A 25315-nucleotide genomic window follows, 5' to 3' on the forward strand; every position below is an offset into this window, starting at 1 on the left:
TATTGATTTTTCAGATAGAACAACATTGATGAATTCAAATTTTCATTATCTGTATTTTAGGAAACTCACAAAACCTTAAAACCACACGTTGACACGTACATATGGACGGTAATACTAGAAATGCCTGAGCCGGTGTTGTGTTATTTGGCGTCCCCACCGTCAAAAATTGTTTACAAACACTGATCTCTCGTGAACGGTGCATGCTCAGACCAGCAAGCGTAAACTTGTACAGTCTCACAAAGCTTTTAAACCGTAATTAAGAGTTGCTGGAAGGCTGAATCAGATATATAGTACCACTACCACCATCCTCGCTGTTTCTAGAACGACACTCTGTACGAGTTGTATTTATATGTACAGAGTGTACGTCGTTCTAGAAACAGCGAGGATGGTGGTACTGTATGTTTGATTCAGCTTTCCAGCAACTCTTAATGTGTTGAAAAAGCATTGTGAGACTGCACAGGTCTACACTTAATGGTCTGAGCATGCGCAGTTCACGAGAGACCAGTGTTTGAAAACAAAAGCCCCATCTTTTGACGATGGGACACCAAATAACATAACACCGGGTGCCTTCAGTATCATGGGATGGTCACAAACGAATATGGAATATCAAATTTGAGGCAGGGAATAATCATTTTGGGGGCAAAGTTAAATGATTTTTCTCTATGATATATTGATTTTTGAGTAGCATAAAAAAATAACCTAGTGTTTTAATTTTCATGATCTAAGTATGAAATCTCATCACCGAAGATATTTCATACCCCGAAGATTTTTCATACAACACCGGGCCACGCATGCGCAGTAAGGAGACAACGTTTTTTTCTGAGAGGCGGAAAAAAAGTTGCGATTATCGCTAGTTTGGTTACAAAAGTAACGAAGATACCGATATATATTTAAATAAGTAGCGGATGGTCGATAATCCGATTTTGTTATCAGCGATAAAGTATCGCGATAACTTATCGCGATAACGCCCAGCTATGACTACTACTACTACTACTACTACTACTACTACTGCTTTTACTGCTACTATTACTACAACTACTGCTACTACCACTACTACTACTACTACTACTACTACTTAGTAGAGGCTGGTCTGTATTTGAGTCTGGATGAGCAAAGCAGCATCCTCAACCTTCCTGGGCCCGGATCCACAAATGCTTAGTGCGTAGTTTTGGGCCCTTAGTTCGTAGTTTTGAGAACATCGAGATTCACAAAGCTCGCGCGCCAATAACTTCCAACTAATCGATGACGTCACGGGTTAGCGCGCGGATCTACAAACGTTTATCGCGCTCTGTGTGACGCTAAATTTGTTGTTAAATAACTACTGCCTCGGAGCTGACGGTAACGCTAACAATATCATCAGATTTACGTATAAATGCTTATAAATCGCGTTTTTCAACTTGAAATAAAACTTTGCGAGTAGAGGAGGCCCATTTCATTATAAAATGATGAGATATGCACCCTTTGAGAGGTATATGATAAGTGTGGGGGGTATGGCAACACCCGGCCGGGGGATTGCCAGACCTCCCTCCTCTGCCTGCTGTGGAGGATGGCTTGGCGACGAGGAAAAGTTGCCGAACTTTATGTAATTTCTGATTTACTAGGGAGAATTTTGCGTTTTCCTTCTATATGTAGATACAGAAAGCATTAATTTACCCATACATGTCAACAGAACGATCTTACAATATATAATAGCGAAGAAATCTGAGGCATATAGATGCCCAGGCTCAATTCTGCCCGAGGCTCAATTTTGTCGATGACAGGGGCCTACATTTTTCCTTCCCCTGTCATTATTAATGAATCTCAGGTGTCGCAGCTTGGTGTAAACATGCCCTAAGTATTCACCTGTGGAAATATATTGATGTATATGTGATTGGTATCCTATTTTCTGAGAAAAATGAATGTGCGATCATGGGTGTCGGAGCGCTGCTCTGGAGGATGGCTTGGCGACGAGGAAAAGCTGCCGAACTTTATGTACTTTCTTATTTAATGAGGCAAATTTTGACATGGTCCTTGTCATCATAATAAAGAATGATGATCATGCTAGTTCTAGACGCCATATCAGTCGACAAGAACCCCACATACACGAGCTTGAGCTAAGATAACAGGGGCATGTGAATGCCCGGGCTTAATTTTGCCCGAGGCTCAATTTTGCCCGTGACACCGCCCCCATCCGTGGAGGGACCATGGCCCTTTGTCGGGTGACAGCTATCCCATGAGTTGGGCCGCAGATATGGCAAGACAGTCTTAATTTTCCCTATTCCTTCCTTCCGTCCTTCGTTCTGTCTGCCTCGATATCTGTCCCATATTTCTGTTTGCTTTCTCCCTGACTCAATCTCCTCCGTATCTTCTTTTTCTTCATTTTAAGCATGTTCGTAGGTAACAAGACATAGAACAGCAGAGTTACTTTGACGTAAATGTGCAGCAAACAACGAAATAATAATTGAATAATAAAATAATTAAATAATTGAATTCGTAGATTACGATTTAGTACTGTTTGCCTTGAAAGGAAGACAAATGGGAAAAGAGAATGAGTTTCTTGAACCAGCAGCTGGAGGGGGCTCCCTAGGATTGGCTGACGGTTCTGTAAACGTGCTTGCGATTCGCTGCAAGACCAATGACGTCATCAACCAATCAGCGGCCTCGCTGACTTAGCGCGCCTCTGACTACAATCTAAGGTTTCCCAGCTAGCAAAAAATGTGGACCCCATGTGGGCAACATATGGGAAAATGTGGGCAAAAATATGAGTTCCCAGTTGGGCAATCTTGGTGGGCCCCAGATAGGCAAATATGGGCCCCACATTTGCCCACACGGATCCCAGATGGGGGATGCAACAGGGTATCTGTGTGGGGCCCTGGTGGAATGAGTGGGTCCCATGTGGTAACCATATGGGCATGCATGGGCAACATTCCCCTAGATGCACAGGATGATAGTTCCTGCTGCCCACAGATCCATTGTTGGAGCTCAAATGTTATCCCTATGTACATCAATTTATCGCCTTTTGTTGAAAGTAATTTATTGGTTTCAAATCCTTGAAAGTCACTTTTCAAGGATTTGAAACCAAGAAATTACTTTCAACAAAAGGCAATAAACTGATGCACATAGGGATGTCATTTGAGCTCCAACAATGGATCTGTGGGCAGAAGGAACTATCATCCTTTCATCCTGTTTGCTTAAGTAGAGTATCCATGCTTATCAACCCGAGGCAGATGTACCAACAACACAAAATACACTCCATGAGAGCTCAGTAAGAAAGCCCAGTCTTGGCAATGACCTTTCTCAGGGGCCCTGGGTTGTTCGGCCAGGCTGCCTAGGAATTGACAACAACAACAACCCGAGGCAAAAAATATGTAACGTATTCAAAACTAAATCCTGGTTTATTGTTTTTGAAAAGTACAAAAACTGTCCTTATTCCATACTAACCCCTTCCCGGCGGAGGATCTGTATACAGACGTTTCAAAATTAGGACTTTTCGCGTCTATATATAGATGTTTGCTCTCATTTGCCCACATTAGATTGTAGCATGGTCAATACATATAGACGATTCCTTACTACTAACGAAATGAACAAAATAAATCGTTATTAGGCATCTCAAACCCCCTGACACTCGCCGACATTGCCTCTCAAGGACAGTCACCGCTTGTGCTTTGTCGGCGGCGGTTATGAAACGCACATCAGCAAACACTGGGAATTTTTGCATTTTTTTCCCTATTTTCTTTTATCATTATAGTCTATCACGTCAAGGAGAAAGAGACCTCTTAAGCCGGAAGAAATGACTTCTTTGGCAGCTGAAAATATAGTTGCTGATTTTTGGGATGATTTTGATGATCCTGACTCATGTACTGTCAGTGATTACACTCTAAACCTTCATACAAATATATCAATATACATATAACCAATCTAACTTAACATCTATATATAAATTCAAATGTTTGTTCAGTTTTGCAGCAGAGTCTATATATAGATGTCAATCTGGAATGCCCACTTGCGGGGAATCTATACATACACGCATGGATAAAAATCAACAGCGTCTATACAGAGACGATTTTTTTTGGTAGTACAGTCGTGGGACACAAGTGATGACACAGCTTCCAAAAGGTTTCGGACGCCGCTAGCGAAAGACAGCAACTATCCAGCAGAGCTACATTCGAGTGTTATAATTATATGATGTGTGTGTGTGTGTGTGTGTGTGTGTGTGTGTGCAAGGATCAAAGAGTGTGTGGGTGTAAAAGAGATATTATTTAAGGATTTTCTTACGAAACTGTGAGCATCAACTGCACGACGATTATATGTTTCTTTAAAAAAAAATCTGTTATGAATGCTCTTGTTTCCACTAGTGCACGCACTGTAATAAGATTTCCTTCATTCCATAAGCTAAATACTTGCTTGGCTTTGGTCGTCAGTGACCATACTGGAGAGAGAGAGAGAGAGAGAGAGAGAGAGAGAGAGAGAGAGAGAGAGAGAGAGAGAGATTAATTTCTCTTAAGAAAGAAAAGTTACTGCAAAATAATAGCCTACTTTTCTTAAATGCATAATAATAACTTAGTATTCGTAAATGCAAAGTAATAGCCTACTATCCATATCAGACCCCATAACATAACGTTTTTCGCAAATATCTTTCAAACGAAGACTGGATCAGCATGGGACTTAATTGGCACAGATTGTTTCACACACTCCGCTAATTTTTGACGCTATTGTGCAATGCCAGATGCGGTTATTTGTGGCGTTTACTCCTGACGGTGATGGCAAAACCTGCGTGAGCAAATAAACACATTCGGACAGGCGAGGCGTGACGTATTTGTGACGTGTGTCCACCACCTACCTCCACCCCTATTCCTCCTCCTCCTCCTCTCTCCCTCCTCCTCCTTCTCTCTCTCTCTCTCTCTCTCTCTCTCTCTCTCTCTCTCTCTCTCTCTCTCTCAAACACTTGTGCTGTACACGAGATATGAATCTATGCACACGTATGACTTGAATTAATGGCAGATAAATATAAATTATATCTCGTCTGCATCAGCATCAACAGTGATGACGAGGATGACCTGTTTGTCGATGGTGATGAATGTTGAAGTAACAGTCTATGTGGTCAGTTATTTACATTATTAATCCACCCATCATATACTCGCTATCTATTTTTGTTTGCTATGACTTTTTAACATATCTAAGTGAACACATCGTATGGCAGTCTTTTCCTAACATCAGAATAAATTATTCATATATTTCTCCAATTTCGTTCCACGTTTTTACTCTGCAATGAATTCCCGCTTCAATTCCAACGTCATTCCTTTCCGTCTCCTACGCGATTTCCTATAAATGATCAAGCGTCAGCTACGTGCTTCATCCCATCATACGCTCAACGTAACCTGTGGGGAGGAGGGTCATGTACTCGTACAACTTTCAATAGGTATATAATTGCCAGACAAACCTCATACAGCACTTAAGCAACATCCAGTTACGCTGGAGCAGGAATCAGGGTCGTGTGCAGAAAACACCAGACCATACTTAGCATATACTTTCGAGTTATCCGCCATTATAGACAAGTCATATGCGTGCAATGCTTCACATCGCATGTATACCGAGAGAGAGAGAGAGAGAGAGAGAGAGAGAGAGAGAGAGAGAGAGAGAGAGAGAGAGGAAGCCGGGGGTGGAGGTAGGTGGTGGACACACGTCACAAATACGTCACGCCTCGCCTGTCCGAATGTGTTTATTTGCTCACGCAGGTTTTGCCATCACAGTCAGGAGTAAACGCCACAATTAACCGCATCTGGCATTGCACAATAGCGTCAAAAATTAGCGGAGTGTGTGAAACAATCTGTGTCAAAGTCCCATGCTGATCCGAGTCTTTGTTTGAAAGATATTTGCGAAAAACGGTATGTCATGGGGGTCTGATATGGATAGTAGTTTCATAAATGAAAACGAATCGCTTAGTATTCTAAAATGCTAAATAATAGGCTTGTAATTCAATTCAATGCATAATAGCCTATTAGTTTCCTAAATGCGCCGGCTGGCATGGTCGATGACGTCATTGCATAACATTGTCAAGCGAGAGTTAAATGGTTGTATTATTATATATTTTTAGACCATATCAGAATATTTGTGCACGTTATCAATGTTTTCTTTGTATTTTCTTAGTGAGGACGCTGCAGGAATGGATATAACATTTATTCAAATGCATAATAGCGTTGTAAACAACTTTAGCTGTCACTGACTAAATTTGAACAAAATGTAAAGAGACATTTTCTTCCGCGAATTACAAACTTGTTATCAGTGAGCACAACTGACAAATTCATATCTAATAAATTATGGAGAGTGTATATATAGTGACATATCTGAACATTAGCCTCTTTCCATGCGCTGTATAGATTTTGAAGTCGGGGCTGGTGAACGAAACTCAGTGGACAGTGTGTCATCACTTGTGTCCCACGATTGTACATACATCTGCCTTGCCGCCAGGAAGGGGCTAAGGTTACAATGAATATTTTTAAATTATCAATCAGTCACTAGTGCTTTGATTTTCCTGCTGTTCCTCAGTCTCATTGTCTATGTGCCTTTCATCTGTTCTCCTTTTATCATGTGTTTCCATCCTCTTCGATCTTCCACCACGCCTATCCCGTACCCCAGTGAACCATGAGGTAACTGCTTCATTTATGTCTTGGTCCGTTGAATTCTTAAGGGCCTTGTGCCTTCTGACACTCTCTGAAGAAACAAAAATGGTTAGCTGAATAAATGAATTTTCATGAAACACTTGCTATAAAACATACAATCAACCTACCAGCAGAAAGGATAGCTTATTCCGTCCCATGCTGAATCCACATGAGATCAGTATCAATTAAACTATGGCTGGTCATAAACAAGAACATGTACAACCACACAAGTTAGTTTCAAAGAGTTCAATCGATCAGCCATATCAAGGCTGGGTTGATCAAAACTTTAAAATTTAAATTTCACTTAATGCCACCATGAAAAATAGGATTTTAAATAAAGTTAAAACAGAGGTAAATATCACAATGACAATTTTATCCCCAGCCCAAAACTAGCACTGGTACAGATGAGATCAGTACTACTACAGACTTGTAACCCTCTAGAAAGGACAATTCATCTGCCAGGTACAACCTAAAAAATGAAGGGTAAACATGTATCTGGTGCTAACAATATCAGCTGAATATCTAACTTCCAACCAAAATTAACTTACTTTTGATAACCTTCATCAATGCTGAATGGTCCTCTAAGGAAAACTTGGTTGCTGTACCAGTTCTTGTATATTTTAGGCTGACCTCGTATGACAGGATGTTATTTAAGATCACTCTGACTGTTTCTCTCACCCACTTACCTCCAAGGAGGCCAAGGTGATGTATCTGAAATAGACGAAAAAATATGTTCCAAATAAACAAAGACAATTAAGGTGTCTTGGCAAAATTTGCCCAACACATGCTTCCATTTTCTATAGGACTTCATGGAGAATAAACCAAGTGTTGTTACAGCAAAATGTGGAAGATTGAACCTTAGGAGTGACTGCAGAGAGCATAAGAACATAAGAAAATAAGGAGACAACAAAAGGCTGTTTAGCCTCCAGTGTTACCTAATATCAAAACTAAGCTCACCTATCCTGATCCATGAAGCAATCTAACCTTCATTTAAAGCTCCCTATTGTGTTGGCCTCCACTACATGACTGCTAAGTCTGTTCCAGTCGTTCACTACCCTATTTGAAAACCACCACCTTCCTATTTCTTTTCTGAACCTAAATTTGCCTCTTTAGCTATTTTAATCTCATAATCTTTTTTTGCTACCCTGGTCATTTTTCTAACTTCTCACGAGATTTGCCTATACCTTTCTCTTAACTGCTCGTCACCTTTTTTTCCATCTTTTGTATATCCCCCGCTTCAATCCTATTAATGCTTAAGCCCATTTGTCATCCATTTAGGGTCGTTGCTTTTCTACATCTAAATGTTCTGTAAGGAATGTGGAGTTCTTAACATTGTGTAATATAATCTACCAATTTAGAGTATAAGTCGTCCTGATCATTACTATTACCTGACTGGGGATTATAAATACATGACCAGGGATTAATAATCCCAGAGGGAGGGGGCTTATATGAGACACTAGGAACATGAAACTGCACTGCATTCAGATTATAGTGAACAGTAAGTCCTTTGGCAGATGCATGATTTAAATAGTTTAGATCACTGCAGCCAATTTTAATACCAATACCAGGCACCCTAGTTCAATCATTCTCCAGCCAAGGAGAACTTGATTTTTTTTCTTCAAGCAACAATGTAAAAGGTGCATTTTCCCCACATCAAAACTCACCACTCTCCTCTTTACAAGTTCGTTTTCACTGAGCTTCTGTTCCAAGGCAATCAAGTCACCTCTGCTGTTGCAAAAGATCTGACAGTCTTCTTCATCTACTGCCTCTTCACCCAGTGCTCCAGGGTCAAATGGTGCCACACGCATTTGTCTTTCCTCAATCCTTTTCAGTTGCTGCCCCTGTTCCCTCAGTTGCTCATTAATTTTTTCTAATGAGGTGAAGACCTTTTCTGAAAAAAAAAAAAAATCATTACCAGTCAGCTGCAAATCACAAGGCTGGCAGGACTACTGCATGATGTTTGCATGGGTCAAATAGCACAGAGCTTTTTTTTCTTGCTCCTCACCAATCTCTCTGGCTGCCATCACATTTCACAGATTTCTCCAAAGATGTACAGACAATGTGCGACGGACATGAGCCAGACAGCTGCCAGGCTATATTGTGACTAAAGTCTGGATGCTGTCTGGCTTGAAATCGTGTATGTGTGAACGGAGTGCAACAGTTTCAAGATAATGCACTTACCAACCACAGCAGTATGGTTGTATTCAACATTACTCCTAGACGTCCTTGAACTATCAGTTGCATGAAAAGGTGAGATGATATGGCACCTACACTTGACCTCCCTGGAACAAAGAATAGATTATGGTGAACATACCAGATTTTACATTCCAAACAGGCCTCTGGGTATATTATGGAGCCAAGGAGTATATCATGATCCAAAGTATAAGTAGTGAAGGTGTCTACAGTTTTCCATCTAAGCAAGGATTTTGTTTGTAATACAACACCATAGAAAAGTGCAGAAATAGCTTTATGAATAAGGATAATTCTTAGATTCCCAGGTGTGTATCCCTCTTAGCCCTGGAAAATCTCATCATCACAACTTCATAATTTTTAATGCAGCCAATAAATGCACTAGAAAAATATATTTCTGCATAATTTGAACCCATGATTTTATTTATTGCCATCTGAGTTTTACATGCTCAGTTCTACATGCAATGCACCAGGCCTAGAGGTGGACATTGATTTCCATACAATACAGGGTATCAGAAAATGCTTCATTAAACATGATATGAAAGCTGCATGCATGACTGACCAAACTCACCACTGGAAAGCCTAGCATCATCTCTATTTTGACGCATTTGGGGAGGAGGAGTTGGGGGATGAGGCAGCGGTTCATGGCTGCTACTGGACATCTTTGAATGTTGTGGGGGTCTTTGCTTTGGGGTGTTTCGTTTATTTTTCTGAGCAATAAAATATTGCTCACTCTCATCATCTGTAGAGGTGTGATCTCCCTCATCAGGGGTATATCTGTTAGGTGAGCTGAAATAGAACATTCTTTAGAGTAAACCAAACAAGCACAAGTCACAAAAAATGCATGCAGCAAAGAAACTCAAACTAAGGGTTTTGACATTAGTAAAGTTTCCCTGAAAGATCTGGAAACCGAAAGGAAATTAATGAAAGAATTAATGAAAACATGATGAGGCCTGCCCTGAGTATTTGTAGGCATACAGCGAATTTAGCGAAACAACAATAACAACCTGCTTCACCTTCCAATCAATGAAAGTAGTCAACCTCTATATATTGCCTGACATATCACACCCAGAAGTAGTGTGTAACAACTCAATACCAGGACAATCAATATGAAAACAACAGTGATCAAGCTACAAGTCTCACATTTAAGGTTGAAATGAATCCACTCACCATGTTTTGCGTTTCCCTGGAGCATTGATGTCAGAGTCCAAATCTGAAGTCAATAATGCCTTGTTGCACTTTCTTTGAGCCTCGTCCCAGTCACCTGAAAAAAGTCAAACGCGAGCCACGTTATCCACATTCCAGAACCAGTTGGGAGAAATTAAGATTTTCATAGCACTTTTATAAAATTTAAGCAGTGACTTTCAGGATTTTTGCTTTTGAATTAGGAATCTCAGCAAACATGGTAGGATAGACATACATGTACAATGTCAGTGGTTGAGAATTGATACTTAAGATTCTTTCAAAATGGGACCTGAACCCATCACATGAGAGAAGGAAAACAAACAAAACTTGGCCATCCTCTCTTTAGTAAAATTCAGCCATATCCAAACCAGTGCTTGGAACTTAATGATTCTCTTAAGTTACATTCTAACGAATCTGTATTCAGCAAATAGTTTGAACTTACTTGTCTTGAACATAACCCTCTTAATAGGAAATGATTTCCACGTGCTTTCAGGACTGCAGGCATTCCTTTGTGCATTCGCCGCCTGCTCTCGCTTGAAGTGGGACGGCCAGAATACATAGTTAACTTCTTCTGTGTCCCACCACTTGCTTGGCACTACTTCGACTTCTGTTCTCATAGTGCGGGGGTCAGGAAGAAACTCAACAACAAAATACTTGTATTCCATTGTGTTAACTAGATGACTTTCTGCCATTTTTTTCTTTTCTGGAGGCAAAACAAAGCCTTTACACATAGCACATGTACATTATGTACAAAATAATTTTTAACCATAAAATACAGAATTTTCACTATATTTACAATGGATGGGCAACATGGGCAGGAAAACAATGCAGAGAAAACTTCAAGGATCACAGTTGTTTTCAAATATGATGAAAACATTTACATCATACACCCACTGGACATTTTTTTTCACTTTGAGGTATGAATAATACAAGTCAACTGATGCCCTCACTCTGATATGGATTTCTAGTATACTGAGCCACTGGAATGATGAATGGGAATCAAGACAAACTTAGTTTTGTATGGCAGCTTAATATACTTTATGATATCTGGGACCCTTGCAACTCTGAGTCTACTAGTTTTTGGGTCAACTTTTACAATACCTAGATCAGATGACTTAAGTGGTCTTGTAAAGAAATCTCTGACAGTGGTGAACGGTTCATAAACTACAAAAGGTTCGGAGCTACTTTTTTGGTCAAGAACTATATTCCTAATTAACCCAAATTGCTGCCCAATTTTAATATAGTTATCACTGTCTTTGACAGAGAAGAAAATTCCTCTGTGTACCACACAGACATAGGAAATGTCAGGAGACCTAAATAACGATGGCCCGTTGAAGTGTTCACGAGTCAGCCTAAAGTTACTTTGGCCCTCCTGTGATCTATCAAACAGGTGTCCTTTGGTCAATTTGGCCTCTGACAGTCGACGAATTACCTGAGCAAGTAGTTGATTTGGTTTTCGAATAATTTTTTTTCAATCTAGCTAGATAATTTTCAAAGGGAAATGCTGAGAAGCAATCAAGGACTCCATGTATCTTTGCATCAGCAGCCAAATGTGTGAGACAATGAATATTGTATGTTTGAGTTTCTACCCCATAGTACTTGCTCCAGTCCCTCACAAATCTAGCAAGCAGCTTGCCAGTATAATCACAGTGAGTACCAATGTGGACAGGGCTGGTGAGACAAAATATTGCAACCACAAAAAGCATGAAGTGTTCATAAAACTCATCATTCAAATTCTGTTTCAATACTACCATTCCAGTATAGAGGGCAAACTGCCGAAATTCAGTAGCCTTCCATCTCTCATATTCAGAGAGAATAGCGAGGCTTGCGATTAAATGCAAAGGGAATGAATGAGCTACAAGACAGAAGACAAGTTGAAATATTTGCAACCATCGCAGCACTCACACGACATCCAAGTGCCAATGGTCCTTTCAACCAACACCATATCAGACGTCTCATAACTCCTAGATACACCAAATGCATTGGCTCAAGAGGGAATTGACTAACCATGCCACACAAACCAGAAAGAGGTGACTTCCCAATATGGTGATCTGGCTGTGACATCTCGTCAAATGCAAAATCAGTTCTCACAGCTGCATCAATCTGAGTGAAAACCACCTTGTTCTGCCAAACTCCTTTTTGAACACATTTGTCACATCCAAAATAAGCATTATGTGGCTTAGTTTGCTTAACAAAGGCACGTGCTGGAGCATCACATATATAACACGAGACAGTAATGCTAACATTGGTGTCTAATCCATCAATTTCAACTCCCTGATCCTGTATCTGTCTAAGCTCAGTAACAAAGTCCCCAAGATACTCATCAATATCATCTGGCTTTTTGTCACCACTAAACAAACCAATAGTGAATGGGTCACATGATAATGGTTGGACAATTCTGCCTAACATAGGCCAAAACTGTGTGTTTGAGCTTTTGAAGAGGGGAAGACCATCAATATTTACATGGATATGAATTTGCCCACTCTGTGTATCAAAATGCTCTGCACAAGAGATCAGTTCAGCAGAACCCTGAATGCCCTTTGCTAAACCAAAGTGATGGTATCTTCCTCCAGCCAAATCAACGACCTCATAACTCTGTGCTGTTTTTAGTAGAGGTCGAGGATCCTTGGGTAAGGAAGGAAAATGTGGGTTTAGAATGGCTACAAGACTATGCAAATGAACTTGAGGAGTTTTACTTTCAACAGCCCAAGATGCTAACTACTGAGTGAGTAGCTCCTTCTCATTTTCAACGTCAGAAAACTGTGCATCAGATAAGTTACCATCAGAAGGTGAATAGTAGGCATCTGATAAATCTGAATCAATATTGTATGGTAGTTCTGCACTAAAATCACCTACAGAGGCTAGTAGATTTTGCTTATTACCAGAACTAGTATCTGAATAAAATGAATGAGGAAAACCAATTGACATAACTGGTTCTGCATGAATTTCGTGTACATCATCTTTTGCCAAATTGGGCCCCACTGCAAGATTATTAGCACATGCCAGGAGACCAGACTCAGTTAAGTTTTCCATCTTGGGTTCAAGTCTACATGCCGAGTCATTTTCAGACATATCAGATTCAGAGGACAGATATGTTGCAGCTCCACTAACATCGGAAACAAAGTATGTACCTCTGCCATCATGAGATTCACTGTCTGAATCAGTGAGATCCCTCTGAATACTGTTGATATTTTCTTTCACAATTTTTTTTCTACTTCTCCATTTTTGCCAACGTGAAGAGCCATGTCGTTTGACAGGCTCCATGGCATCAAAAACTGTTGAGTATATGCAGACTAGCCTTCAAGAATTATGAAATAGGAATTCTAATTTTCAAAAACATACATTCAGGCTGGGCTGCAACCATTCCTCGAGTTAGGCCTTTGGAACGGCAACTCCTGTAAAGAAAATTAGGTAAATGTATCGCAGATGTCAGAATAGGATTTGGGGGTTGAAACTATTTCTTTCTGATAGGTTTAGATGTGCTTTTTATGAATTTGATCATTTTTTCCATCGCAATATATTTTTATTTTTTGGCCCCACACCCCCTCCTAACCAAATAAAACTAACCAAACCTAACCTATCCTAACTTAACCTAACCTATCCTAAATTCAAGAGGGGGAAGGAATTTTTTTTATATCTTCAGTTAAAAAAAATCCCCCCCGCCCCCTAATGTAACCAAAACTAACTTAACCTAAGTATGGGGGGGGGTGGCAATTTTTTTTTTGCGATGGAAAAAATTGCCAGATCCATAATCAGCACATCGAAATCTATCAGAAAAAAGTATTTTCAACCCCAAAATCCTATCCTGACCTCTGCGATGATAATACCGAAAAATACATACGAACAATACACAGCATACACACTATTCTCTAAACCTGGCACCCCACATTCTCTCCAAGTACTCTTTCACTGCCACAATCATCTTTTCAGTCGTCTCCCCACATAGTCCCAGCAGCAACACCATCCATTCTCTACCTGTTTTTTCCACCATTTCATTCTCACTACATCCTAGTTCTGACAGAACTACTCTCATCATTTCCCTTCTCTCTCTATCATACTTCTCACATTCCAGTACCATGTGTTCAACAATTTCATCCTCTCGTCACACAGGTTCCTGTTTACCAACAGTTTCGAGTTGTTGTTATGGGCCACAGCGATCTAGTTGCTCACATGACATTATATTATACACGACACAATGGACAAACACATACCCAAGAAAACTATCACACAAAACCGGTCATTACCATGGTACAAGACAATTGAAAAGACTACACAGAAACAAGGTAACGGCATACAACACAGCAAAGTGTTACAATGATACAGAACACTGGGAACACTACAAAAACATACAGAAAACACTACAAAAGAAACTAAACAAGCAGAAACTAAATACACATCCACTTTTCTCACAAACAATACACAAAACCACAAGAAATTCTACAGCTTCTTCAAAGCACGCAGACAAGACTCGACCGGAATTACAACACTACTATACAACGGTTCCTTGGCCACACACCCACAAGATAAAGCCGACATACTTAACAAACAATTGCAATATGTTTTTACACAAGAACATGCAAACGTGCCAGACATACCAACATCACCACACCCAACAATTCCTCCCCTCTATTTAAACACCCAAGGAATTGAGAAACTATTATCTGAGGTTGACACTGACAAAGCAACTGGACTAGACAATGTACCCCTGCAGGATACTAAAAGCTAATGCTTGAATACTTGCACCTATCCAGCAGGTTATATTCTCACAGACATTACAAACCGGAGAACTCCCTCAGGACTGGCTTTTGGCAAATGTGACACCAATTTTTAAATCCGGAGACAGAACCCTCCCTGCTAATTACAGACCTATTTCGGTAACCTCAGTTCCCGGCAAAATTTTAGAACATATAATTCATAGACACATAATGGACCACTTTGATAGAGAAAAAAACATACTGACTGACAGCCAGCACGACTTTCAGCCCAAACGTTCGTGCGAGACTCAATTACTTGTGACCACACACAACATTTTGCAGTCCCTTAGCAACCCCAAAATTAGACAAGTTGACGCCATAATACTTGACTTTACCAAAGCCTTCGAAAAAGTTCCCCACCAAAGACTGTTAGCTAAATTAGAATACTATGACATACGAGGACAACTTTAAAACTGGATTACCACGTTTTTGACTACCTGCAAGCAACAAGTTGTTCATCTATTCCTGTAGCTTCTGGGTTACCTCAAGGCACCATCTTGGGCCCCCTTCTTTTCCTTTCCTACATTAATGATCTCCCACTATCACTTACCTCTACTACTAGACTTTTTGCAGATGACAGCTTAGTTTATCGACCCATTTTAGATAGGGATGACTGTCTTCGACTACAGGACGATTAGGCTGCACTTGAAGACTGGGAAGCCAAGTGGCAGATGACGTTTAGACCAGACAAATGCCATCACATCCGTTTCACCCGTACTAACAAACCTATTCCCTACATTTACAAACTCCATGACACAAACCTGAACACTGTCTCTTCACACAAATACCTGAGCATACACATCTGAGCAGCCATGCGATGGAATACATACGTGAGCAGCATCAGGGCCAAAGCTCACAGAACCCTGGGGTTCCTGCGTAGGAACGTTAGCAGGTGTAACACAAACATCAAAATTCTTGAATATAAGACGCTCGTTCGGCCACACATAGAATGTTGTGACACCGTCTGGGACCCACACACTAACAATAACATAAATAAATTAGATGCCTTACAAAACAAAGCTGCAAGATGGGCCAGACGTGATTACAGACACAACACATCAGTCACTTTGCTTTAACAAGACATAAAACTAGACCCATTAGCAACACGAAGACAAATACACAGACAACAAATGCTATATCAAATCACAAACAATTTAGAAAACATAAACACACTTATTTGCACCCGACAACTACACGATCCACTAGAAGCTGCCACAACCTTAAATACCACACTTACCAGACTAACACTAGTATATTCATTCTTTCCCTGGAGCATCCAAGAGTGGAATCATCTCCCATCTCATGCAGTTAATAGTCTTACTCTTGACACATTTAGGAATAGGATCAATCATTATCTCCCTAATCCTGGCCCTTCACCATGTCCCAATGTCTTTACTCATCCTAACCCTTATCCTAATCCTGTTCTGGCCACTTGAATCTCTGGCATATCATGCCACCCGAGAGTGGCCCTCTGCGGGTCCCCTATAAATGAAATGAAAATGACATGAACCCTACTGCTGTCGTCCTGTGATGGCTTCAGATGCGCGTCAGCTGCCCCGTCTTTCTAAGGAAGGCGCAGGTGAGGCGGATGACAGATTCTTGTCGTGAGGGGTGGACGCCTGCCGCCGCCAGCAGCGTGGGCAGGTCAAAGGTGTTTCGAGTTGGTCTTGACACCAACACAGCTCTGAAACCAAGCTCACACCTCTCGCACTCCACTGCACTACGGTACACCTGGTGGTCACACCACTCACACACGCCACAGGTGATCACAGGTATCCTAAAGAGAAGTAGGCTTACTCACAGCAAAAACAAGGGGCAGAAAAGTCAGAGTGAATCACGTCCGTCTCCGGGTGTTACGCGTCTTGATCTTGAATATTCTTGATCCTGATCTTGATGTCACAACTGACTCAAAATTCCTCGATCTTGAGTCAGGCCTTTGAAACGGCAGCTCCCGTAAAAGACAAAACAAAAACATACGAACAATACACAAACTACACGCTACTCTCTACACCTGGAACACCACAATCATCGTCATCTCCTCACTCTTTATTGTTTGCGCCTTTTCCTCGGCCAGACTAAACATCTTTGCAACAAAATAATGTGCTATCCAGATTAAAAATAAAGTTTTATTTCAACTTCTTAGGATTCTAAACAATAATGACCTTTAAATTAGAGAAAATTTACAAAATACGCTTTAGAACACTCCTGACAGCTGATCCAAGGTGGCCCACATTGCCCATATGGGTCCCATATCAAACCCATGCTTATAAACATTTTCCCATATATAGCCCACAATGGACCCACATGGGCCAAATGGGCCCAACTCTGCCCACTCAGAAACCCATATGGGGCCCACATTTTTTGCTAGCTGGGTTGCTTCGTGAATCTGACGCTAACGTCGGTAGCTAAATCAACAGTGCGTAGTTATGTTAGTTCGTAGTTATTGAGTCTGTTTGTGAATTCGGGCCCTGAGCTGTTTTTCTCTCTTTTTTTTTTTCTTTCCCAAATTCCTGTTTATGTCTCTTGCTTTGGGTAGCCAGGTAAAACATCCTCTCAGCGGTCCAGCGTCCGTGCTCTACGGCTAGCACTCAGTCCAGTCCCTGGTTGGGGAGGGGCCTGCACCCCCTCCTCCTAAAATGTCCCTTTGTTCCTAAAAACAACGGCGTCAGCCTCGACCCCAATCCCGTATTGCTGGGGCCCGACCGTGCGGCACATTTGGCGAGCCTGCCGTCAATGGCAGGTGGAGGGCAAAGCCTATAGAACCCCTGCATCTTGAAGGAGGAAGGATCCCTTAACTCCTCTCCTTGTTTTCGGAGTGTCTGGCTAGGCGCAGAAGCGGCGCCCGACCGCAGAACCGGCCCCCGGATCAACCTGCAGTTGGACATAGTGGAACTCTGTGGACGAGGAGGCCTGGCAGAGCTGGATGGCTTTGTAATGGAGTAAGTGTTGGTCCAAATCGCTCTGGTGCCAGGAACAGCAACAGCTCTCGCCTCCTGCATTTTGTAAGGTCTAGAATGTTGAGCATTGCAGGTTCTTAGGACCAGAGACCAGAACTGCAGGGCTGGAATTGATATAGGAATGCCGGAAGGGAAAACTTGACCACATTCCTCCAAATGCCCTTTATGGATCCTCCAGACCTTTTTATTTTACAGCATATTAAGCAGCTTAAAGAAATAATAATTGAGAAAAAAATTCCACTAATCACTGCCCCTATAAAAAGAAGAGTTCAGGAGAGTGGTCAAAAGAAAGGTCAATTTCGGAAGAAGAGGTGTCGAAATATTCGCCTTTTAAAAGCGGTCAAGTCGTAAGCAGGAGGAAATATAGAAGAAGAAGGCTATTCTAGAGTTAACCAGTGTAAGGGATAAAAGACTAAAGATCCTGGTTAACTCTTGCGTAAGGGATTTGGGCAGTATAGGGATGAGCTTGAGTAGAAAGTCGAGTGGAGCGGGGCCGCTGGAAGGGGGAAGGCATGCAGTTTGCAAGTTCATAAGAACAGCCAGCATGAATTTATCGATAGAAGACAGAAAGAGATGCAACACTGCGGCGGAATTTAAGAGATAGAAAACTGTCAGTAGGAGAAGGGGAGTTGATGAGACGAAAAGCCTTAGACTCCACTCTGTCCAAGAGAGCTGTGTGAGTGGAGCTCCCCACACAGGAGATGGATACTTTATACGAGGGCGGACAAGGCCCCTGTACATGGATAGCATGTAAGGGGGCAAAAAGATTTGGCGTCGAGGAAGCTGATATAGTATTAATAATAATAATAATAATAATAATAATAATAATAATAATAATAATAATAATAATAATAATGATAATATACGGTTTATTTTGGGAGAAGCAGCTCGAGAGCTGAAAATATACATATTATATAGGGAGATCATTAAAACTACAAACTTAAAAGTAACTTAGGAGTAAAGAGTCTATGTGTTCAGGATTTTCACTATTGTTGGTATTGCACTGTTCTTATACCTGTCAGTACGCGCATGTATGGGGAGCAGCTTGTTGTGGTGTCGGACATTGTGGCGAGGAGGGGGAGCTACCGGGGGGAGCAGGTTCCTGTGTCGTGGGTGGTGGAGGAGTTTGGTGGCAAACTGCTGGAGGAGGTGTTGGTGGCGGGCCTGAAGGGTGGTGAGCTATAGGGCGGGGAGGGCCTCCTGATGAGGATTTGAGACATGCAGGTTTTTCCGAAGTGCTGAGTTCTTTGTAATTTATCATATGCTTGCCGTTGCAACACAAGCTTTATATAAGTTCAAGAGGAATTGCCTTCTGACAATTTTTTTTTTACATCTTCGCCTGTGGCGCCGGTAGGCTTGTTTTTGGAGAGGCCTGATGGTATGGCCCAGCCCGTTGTGGCGCAGGCCAGTGTTTATAGTGGCGCCATCTTGCATTGGCTTATGCTGCCCTTCCGGAGCTCATCTTTAATCCTAGAATCTAGAGTCCGGGTTGATAGGTGGTCTTCTGGACAGCATGTGGGTAGTTTTAAGCCACTCGGCGGCGGCTGAAAAATCCCAGCTTGGTGGCACCGGGCGGGGATTGAACTCGCGTCGTCCCGAACGCGGCGCCGTCACGCTATCCATTCAGCCACCGCCTCCCCATAAATATCTCCAACAATTTTATTTCATCTTTCACACCTCTCCTTAGTCCGATGGCAGCACGGCTGTTGCATCCTTCTCAAACTGAACTATTCTTTCAAACCTTATCTAAAAAAATTACTATGGACGATTCAGGGCATATTCCCTTTACTAATCCCCCTCTTCTTTCAAACCTTATCTAAAATATCACTATGGACGATTCAGGGCATATTCCCCTTACTAATCCCCCCTCGTCTCATCAACTCCCCTCCTCCTACTGACAGTTTTCTATCTACCGTTACCGTTACCGTTGATGAGGTTTCAGGTCCCGCTCCACCGCCAGCGCAGCGCTCCGCAGGGCATCAACAATTATGATGTTAGCCTCTTTAATAATCCTCGATATGCACTTATTCACAACGTTGTAGTGAGTGAGTGAGTCTTAATTGCTTTCATGGATAGCCTACTGATATCATTTTAATAAACTTGGCATCATTATAGTCACTTGGCCATGTTTTGGTTCGCACCAATCACAATATATTTTCTTTTTACACTATTACAAATATCCATTACTTCATTTTCCATTTATCTGATATTTTTCTTTATAGTACCACAATTTAAAGTCCAGCGATTATTTCCAACTCACTGAACATTTAACACTCAATTTATCTTTAATTCTCAAACACCAATCAATAGCCATGATCGGTTATGTTACGAATTATCTCAATTTCAGTCTGAAGGACTACACAACACTGGTCATTCGCCGAGTGCTTGATTTCAGGCTTCTTGTACTTCATATAATTTATGCATTCTTTTCAGCCATGGAGCACTCCCCTCTCTTTCTATCTTCTATCGATATTTGCATGCTGACTGTTCTTATGAACTTTCTATGCTTGTTATTAAAATTCTTAAGAATGATGTTTTCTACTCCCTCTCTGGCTACAACCCTGAGAAGGTTTATGGACCTGATGGAGTGCCTCCTATTGTCCTTTAAACTGTGCTTCCGTGCTGACACCCTGCCTGGTCCAACCTTTTCGTCGCCTTTCAAAATCTACCTTTCCTTCCTGCTGGAAGTACGCCTAAATACAGTCTGTGCTTAAGAAGGGTGACCGTTCCAATCCCCCAAACTACCGTCGTATAGTTTTGATCTCCTGCCTCTCCTCGGCAACTGAAACAATCCCTAACAGAAAAGTTCTCAAGCATCTATCAACCTTTGGTCTCGTTTCTGATTACCAGTGTGGGTTCGGCAAGGTTCGGTCTACGAACTGGTGATTTCGTTTCTGATTACCAGTGTGGGTTCGGCAAGGTTCGGTCTACGAACTGGTGATCTTGTTTCTGATTACCAGTGTGGGTTCGGCAAGGTTCGGTCTACGAACTGGTGATCTTGTTTCTGATTACCAGTGTGGGTTCGGCAAGGTTCGGTCTACGAACTGGTGATCTCGTTTTTGATTACCAGTGTGGGTTCGGCAAGGTTCGGTCTACGAACTGGTGATCTTTGCTTTCCTAAATGACTTTGGGTCATCCTCTCTCAGCAATTTCAGTGAAACTGTTGCTATTGCCTTAGACATCTCGAAAGCCTTTGTCAGACCCTGGTATAAATCTTTGCTTTCTAAACTACCCTCCTACAGATTCTATCCGTCTCTCTGTACTTTTTTCTCTAGTTTCCTTTAAGACCGATCCATCTCTGCTGTGGTAGACGGTCATTGTTCTTCCCCTAAACCTATCAACAGTGCTGTTTCACGGGGCTCTGTTCTATCTCCCACTTATTCATTTGTTCATTAATGATCTCTTTAAAACAAATAGTTCGATATTCAACCTTCCGGCAAAGACTACTCTGCATCTTTTTTTATATGTTTTGGCCTCTGGCGCCGGTGGTGTGGCCTGATGGTCGACCCCAGCTCGATGTGGAGTAATCAAGTGTTTACAGTGGTGCCATCCTGCTTGTCTCACGCTGCCCCTCGGAGGTCATCTTTGAGCCTCCCTTTAGAGAGATAATCTAGAGTCCGGGTTCATAGGTGGTCCTCAGGGCAGCATGTGGGTAGTCTTAGGCTACTCTGCGATGGCTGAAAACTCCCATGCAGCTGTGGCGGCGGGCAGGACTTGAACCAGCTTCCTCGTGGACGCCGCGCCTTCACGCTGACGGTTAAGCATTCAGCCACCCCTCCCTGACTACTCAACCACAATTACCCAATATTTTTAACAGAAGACAATTTAAACAGGTATTGCGGACCTTTAGGCTGCAGAACGCTTAACTGAGACCTTGGTATCATATTTGAGCAGGGTAGAGATAACTTGGTGTCCTTTAATGTCTCGAAAACTCAATTTCTCCACCTCTAAATTCGACAATGTTTCAAACACCTATCCCCTATTATCCGATATATCTCAGCTGACATTTTATTTTACATTGAACCCTTTCGGTCAATCCTCAACTCGCTGTCTTAACTGAAAATTGCTCATCTCTTACTAAATCAACTTCACCGAGGTTAGGCGTTCTGTATCGTCTCCACCAGTTGTTTTCCCATCCCAGATGCTGTCCATTTACTAAGACTTATTCCTTCCTCTTATGGAGGATGTATCTCATGTGTGTGTGTGTGTGTGTGTGTGTGTGTGTGTGTGTGTGTGTGTGTGTGTGTGTGTGTAATTAACCGCATAATTTTAGAGAGAGAGAGAGAGAGAGAGAGAGAGAGAGAGAGAGAGAGAGAGAGAGAGAGAGAGATACACTACCTCTTTCTTTCCAACAGGACGAGGAGCGCGCGGCGACTCCAATCATTCTTGACGTAAGTACAGAATCAATATTTTCACTTTTTTTTTAAGTTCTGCTTTTATTACTTGGGACTTCAGGTCTCCTGGGTCAAGACCAAGGTACAGGTGTTTGGAGGCTTGCTACATGAAGCAGTACAGTCTGTTCATGCGTGTGGCGAGGACACTGAGATCGCGGAAAAGTTCACATATCTTGGTAGAGTAGTTCAGAACAACGGTGAGTCTCGCTAGAAAGTTTTATGGCTGCTTGGCCTGGCCCACGGTGTTATGACCACGCTCAGCGCCAGTGTCTGGCGTTGTCGATACCTGTGTAGAAGGACTAAGATCCGGATCTTTGAGTCCCTTGTGCTTCCTGTCTTTCTCTAAGGCATGAACACTGAACAGTAACTTGAACAGGCAGCCTTTGGTAATAAGTGTGTCGCTGAAATGACTGTCAAATCAGCGACTACTCCGTGAGATCTATATGGGTAGGCGGTGGCCGAAATGGTAGCGTACTGGACCCACATTCACCGCGTGATGGACGACGCGGGTTCGAATCCCCACGCTACCACTCGGATTTTTCAGTCACCGCCGAGTGGCTTAAAACTACCCACATGCTGTCCTGAAGACCACCCATCAACCCGGACTCTAGAGGAAGCCGTCCAAGCGAATCAAGAACGAGTTCCGGGGGGCAGCATGAGCCAATGCAGGATGGCGCCACTATAAACACTCGCCTGCGCCAGAACGGGCTGGGCCGACCATCAGGCCCCACCTGGAAGAAGCCTTGGGCCGACCATCAGGCCCCACCAGGAAGATGCCTACCGGCGCAACAGGCAGCGACGTAAAAAAAATAAATAAATAAATAAAAAAAAATAAAGACATATATTATCCGCATAGTCCATTAATTTGAATACCGGTGATACCAGTTCGGGAAACTCAGGTACCGGCAGTACCAGTACCGGTACCCGTTGGTGGCGCCAGTTTCGAGTATCACTTCAGTACCAGGGCCCGAATTTACAATTAATCTTAAACCGCTAAGTTTGACTTTAGGGCGAGTTTAACTTTATTCTTCATCTTATCCCTCATAAGTTGATCTTAGCTGACGGGATATTTTAGACGGGCCCAAACCCGTATTAAGGAGCCTAAGTCGAACTTCAGTCGCCAAGATGGCCGAACGTCAACAAGCCCGTCAGCGCCTAGAGAAGACTTTTCAAGAGCGAAGAGACGCTCTGAATACTTTGAGTGACGCAGAACTATTGAAACGCTACAGACTGGATCATGCAGGAGTACTGTTCGTAACGGATTTGGTGAGAGGGGCCTTGCAAAGCCCTACTTCAAGGAGTTTTGCATTGACACCCGAAATGAAAGTAATTATTACACTGCGTTATTTAGCAACGGGGAAAATGCAGATGTGTAACAGTGATGATCTTGGTCCATCACAGTCGTCAGTAAGCAAAGCGATCACCGATACCCTCAAGGCACCTACACAACTAGCCATACTTGTCCAATTCATTCGATTTCCTCGCACCGTCCCTGAAATCCGAGAGAAACAACAAGAATTTGTGCAAGTTGCAAACTTCCCTGGCATTGTTGGTGTAATAGATTGCACGCATGTCAGGATACTGGCCCCCAGGGAATATGAAGCAGACCATGTCAACAGGAAGAATTTCCATAGCATAAACACACAATTAGTGTTTGATGCCAAATATAATATTCTTAATGTTGTAGCTAATTGGCCTGGGTCCACTCATGATGCTCGTATTTGGCGTGAGAGTGGCCTCAAACGCATGTTTGAGGATCATCGTATGCCACCGGACTCATGTCATCTATTAGGGGACAGTGGCTACCCTTGCAGACGGTATCTGTTGACTCCCTTCCCTCTACTATGTGTAGAGTGTGGCAGTCTCTCCAATTCACTCCCCTTTTCCGCTTGGGAGAAGTGAAAGCGGCAATATTTTCCATGATTACTTCGTCAGAGGGTGGGTGATGCAGGAATGAGGAAGACGAACAGGAACGCGTGTCCGTGTTTACATTCAAGAGAAAAAAAAAAGAATATCACCTTGCGCGGATGATAAACGTAACCTTTATTTTATAAATACTACCTTATTATGCCCATATTTCTGAAGTATATCATCATGTAACATTGATAAAGTACTATTACTGCATATTCAGTCACTGAAGTGTTGCAGTTCTGCAATTTGAAAAATACATCTTTTGCCAGGACAAATTTTCATACTGGATCAGCTGTTGAGTGAAGTTGAACCTATTTTTTCATTTAAGCTCAGCTATAAGTTAAACTCGAGATTCATTGGAACTTTTAAGTTAAAGATTAAGATTAATTGTAAATTCGGGCCCAGTACACTTAGTGCCGCCAGTACCGGTACTTAGATAATCGGCAGTATCCTAACAACGTATGCCTCGATTGGGAAAAGAAGATGAAGTTTACAAAATAAATGATGCTCAACAAAATGTAAATCCGTGTGGACTGCGAACGTTTAAAAAAAATGGATACAATAACAACAGGATCCATCAAGACACCTCTTTTGGACGTCACCTGAAGTGGAATCCAATTAAGACACTTCTTATCCCTGCCTAAGGTCGGAAGCTCTAGGCAGTGTTAAGAACTTGTATAATGTAATATATCTTGTAACCTTTTAAAGGATATGACAACAGTAAATGAAAGAAAAGATGTTAAGAGTATGCTCAGCTACTCCTTGGTGATATTTGAGACAGAAGAGGACACAGAGTGTGAGGACACAAATGACTTCTTCAGGAAGCACCCCCCCTCGGACCTTGCTGTGTATCAATCAGTCATTGGGGCACACCCGCGGTGCGCGTCGCACCCCGGGTGTGGAAAACTTCCGAGAAAGATGGAATGAGTGTCGAGTTTTTGCAAATAAAAGCTGGAGAATGGTATAAAAACATCGATTTTTTTCTCATAAAATCATCATAAAAGAATCCATAAGACTGGGGCAAGTGGGGCATGCAGGCACCAATATACACAGAAAAGGCAACGTTAGGAGAAATCGCCCTACCTGCGGAGGCCGTCACCTTGGCCCTTGTGCCAGTAATGGGGGGGGTCCCATTACCTCGGGCCAGTATGACATCCAGGTAAACCCGGTGGTAGCTGCGGGGATCATGTTTCTTAAAGGTCCCTCTAAACGAGAAAAATGAGAAAAAATCATCACTCACGCAAACCATTTCATAATATATATCAAAGCATTTGTGATCAGTTTAT

The 25315-nt window shown here is 42.1% G+C and overlaps 1 protein-coding gene and 1 long non-coding RNA gene across 2 annotated transcripts in view; one reads left to right on the forward strand and one right to left on the reverse strand.

The window, feature by feature from the left end:
* LOC126992158 (blastula protease 10-like) overlaps positions 1-25315 on the forward strand; it is a 45144-nt gene that overhangs the window by 6696 nt on the left and 13133 nt on the right. The gene's annotated exons all lie outside the window — the stretch shown is intronic.
* Positions 8376-9598, reverse strand: LOC126992153 (uncharacterized). The gene is made up of 3 exons (XR_007746261.1): positions 9400-9598; positions 8820-8920; positions 8376-8529 (listed from the first exon to the last, which is right to left on the reverse strand). It is a non-coding gene; the product is annotated as an uncharacterized LOC126992153 (long non-coding RNA).

The sequence above is a fragment of the Eriocheir sinensis genome, unplaced genomic scaffold (genome assembly GCF_024679095.1).
Source record: "Eriocheir sinensis breed Jianghai 21 unplaced genomic scaffold, ASM2467909v1 Scaffold409, whole genome shotgun sequence".
Taxonomy (NCBI): domain Eukaryota; kingdom Metazoa; phylum Arthropoda; class Malacostraca; order Decapoda; family Varunidae; genus Eriocheir; species Eriocheir sinensis.